The sequence below is a fragment of the Arachis ipaensis genome, chromosome B06 (assembly GCF_000816755.2).
Source record: "Arachis ipaensis cultivar K30076 chromosome B06, Araip1.1, whole genome shotgun sequence".
NCBI classification, from domain to species: domain Eukaryota; kingdom Viridiplantae; phylum Streptophyta; class Magnoliopsida; order Fabales; family Fabaceae; genus Arachis; species Arachis ipaensis.
In genome coordinates, this window is record NC_029790.2 from 132862411 (window position 1) to 132866244 (window position 3834).

Below are 3834 nucleotides of genomic sequence, written 5' to 3' on the forward strand. Positions count from 1 at the left end.
TGATGGGAAGTATTAGTCTGTAGTGGGGAAAGAGGAGGAATAATGAAAGCTAGCAGAACGTTCAGACCAACCCATTTGACTTGGGCTAAGATTAGGTCAACCAAAATTTGGGATATAATTTTAATTTCTTTTTTTTTTGGGCCAAAGAATTTTACTTTTTAACTTGATCCCTTTGATGACCCCAGGATACATATTGGACCATAATACTCTTTTTTGTCATGATACTCTATTTTATTTTGTTTTTGGTGGGAGACACACTCTGATTTTATTTACACTTAAATTCCATGTTTTTTCTACACAAAATAAAACAACTCCCTTTTGGGCCCTCTTTACCAAAAAATCAATATGTTTTTTAGAACAGCCAAGTTTCAGTCCAATAAAAACCATGGAAGTTACTAAATTAGGGCACTATAGCCTCTTTCAAGAGGCTCATACCAAAAACATGTTGCCCTACACATTTGGAAACTATAATGTGTTGCAGACAAAAACATAGTATGGGTTTGGCCTTTTTACAATAATTATAATATTACCGTATTAATCTATTACGGATTGAAATTTCATTTAAAGGTTTATTACAGGTTAATTTATTGCTGTATACATAAGGTCGGATTAGTCCTTAGCATGTGAAAAAAAAAAATCTTATTAGTAAACAAAAAATATATATTATTGAGTCAAGATTGAGGTAAAATATATTAAAACTAAACCTTTGTTAACCAAATTAATTACTAGTTTTACATTATTGAAAGATATCTTTGAATTAAACATATAATACATGAGTATTTTTAATTCTCTCAAGGGTATATATAATTCATAATCTAAATAACATGTTACCTAAACTTATTTTAGTAGTACTAGGCGGTTGGGCCACTTTTCTTTCTTTTTATATATATAATACAATAAATACAAAAATAATTACCCTACTTTTATGATTAAATAATTCAAAAGGAGTATAAAGCAATAATATAGGTATAGATTATAGAAAACAAAAATTTTGTCTAAATAATATGAAACTTATAAGTAGTTTATATTTTAAATTTTCAATTGTATAAAGCAATGCTTTAATTGATTCAATGGTCGGTACGATAGCTTGCAGCAAAGTATGATGATGCATGAATTAATTTAAAAGTAAAATTTGTTATGTAATTTTAGTGGGGACATATCACATATTGATGTTGGGTGTTTATATATATAAAAAGCTACCCAAAAATTTGATGAAAAATAATTATACATATATTTAATTATATAATATCGTGTTAATAAAAATAATTATTTAAAAAGCAGAAGTAATTTGACGATGGTATAAAACGTTCTGTACATAAAATTAAAAGTAGTTTAAGTGAAGTGAAATGGAGTTGTTGCCACTTGCCACCACTAAAACTACGCAATCTTCTGTTCCTCATTGAAACTTGAAAGGAAAGGCGATACATATACACATACATTGCCATCAATAATGTTATATAGGATAGTTGCAAAAGAATAAAGATCAAAATATATATGTTTAATAGGCTTTTTTATTTAAATAAAATAATAGAATATCAAATTTATGTAAATTCTCTAAATGAAATTTTAAAACGCGAATCTTCTAAATTATATAATATATAAATCGTCTCAGGGTGATGTGAGTTAGATAATGCATAAAACATGTTACTCTAAAACGATGTATGCATGAAATTTATTGGACAAATACACATAAATCGTCCCAGGACAATGTGCTTTAGGTAGGACGATTTACATACAACTTAAAAAATACATTGCTATGGGATGATTTATGTACATTTGTCCAATAAATTTCATGCATAAATCGTCCTAGAATAATATATTTTGTGCATTATCTAACTCACATCACCTTGGGACGATTTATATATTATATAATTTAAGGGATTCATGTTTTAAAATTTTATTTAGGGGATTTACCTAAATTTAATCTTCTATTATTTTATTTAAATAAAAAAGCCTGTTTAATACGTGTTTAATTTGTACTGTTGATTATACATTTTTGTTATTTCTACATAATTATCTTGAATGATTGTTAAAATGAATTATTTACATAACATTATTGTAATAGTATCATACACATATATGAGAAAATATCTAAGTCTTATAATGACAAATGGGTTCACTCTAGACTCGACAATAATCATCATACAAAGAAACATAGTGATGATGATGGAAGGATGCTAATTAATTATATTATATTTCAAATAAATAATTTAATAATTAATTTTTTATACACATAATATAATTGTATTATATTTTATTTATTTTATACAAAGAGTAATCTATTTATGTATGTAAATCTTGTTAATTTACACGAGTAAAGTATCGTTTTTGTCCCCAACGTTTGAGATAAGTTCTATTTGTGTTCCTAACGTTTAAATCGTCCTATTTGTATCCTTAACGTTTATAAAAGTGATTCAATGTTATTCTACTATCAATTATACTAACAAATCATATTATATTTTTCAATTATTCTCACTTGAATGTATTCATTATCAATTAGGTCTCACTTGTATGTGTTCGATTTTAATATTATACCCACTATTTGTGTTTAGATTCAATTATATCTCTAGAAAATTGAATTATGTAAATATTGTAAGAATTAGTTTCAACATTTGATGAGCTATTTTTCGGAGTAGATCATCGATTCTATCCCAGACATTTGTATTCTAACTTCAAGAAGAGAATTTCAAAACTCAAACTAAATCGCTCATGATGTGTAATTGATGGTAGGATAATATTGAATCACTTTTACATGAGAATGTTTTAAAGTTAATTTTTTAAAATAGTGTCATATAACATACCTAGTTACACCCCCGCGGCGAACAAAAATGGGCACCGCTAAATAGCCTTCTTGTTCTTGTAGGAATTCGATTTCTGATACCTATAACATGCTTTATTTGAAAATGAATATTCGTCACTATTATTAATAAAGTATTGAATAGATAATCAGCCACTATTATGAACGAGAAATCTCAAGAGAGGGGGAAAACTAATTTTATTATAATTAACACTAATATAATCAGAACAATGAACAAAGTTATCATCAACGAACTATGCTAAGATTCTTTAGTGACCATCAAAGTTTGAATTGAAAAGTAAAATGTGCGATCGTTAACTACTACAGGATAATGTAAAAAGAAAAGCGAACATTTATTTAGAATTTGATGTGTAATATTTAATTAAAAATGGGTACTTTAATTTCTTTAAAAATATGCTAGGTTTTCCCGGTGTAGTTATTAATAGGAAAAAAATTCTAGTAGTTTTCACATATTCAAAATTTACTATATAATCAAGTTACCCTCACTTAGTGGGATAAAACTTTGTTGTTGTTGTTTACTTACAACTCTCAAATCAAATATGCCTGTCCTCTTCATTCTCTTTTGCCGACGTTGCCTCCGCCTTTCTCCTCTTTTTCCTCCACCTCATTTTCTAACAAACTTCCATGTCTGCCTTGTTCTAACGGTGTCATTGTCGTTGTCTTCATTTTGTGGCGTCATTAGTCCAACTTCTTAATAGCGGTCATTTCATCCCTGACACCGTCCACGTTGTCTTCTCTAATGTCAACACTAATTGTTATTGAATTCTCTGTCTCTCAACCGATTAAACTAGAAGTTTTGAGCTCCGTAACCATTTTAGCAGCAACATAATTTGAAAGGATGAAACCTAATAGCAGTGGCGCCATCCTCTTTCTTTTCTTTTTTTTCTCTCTTTTATTTTCTTTTTATTTATTGTTCTCTTTCTTTGATTTTTTTTATGAATATTGTGATTTTGATGTTGAGATTTGAATTTTGAATTTGTTGTTGTAAATAAAAAGGAGGAGATGTATGGCTGAAT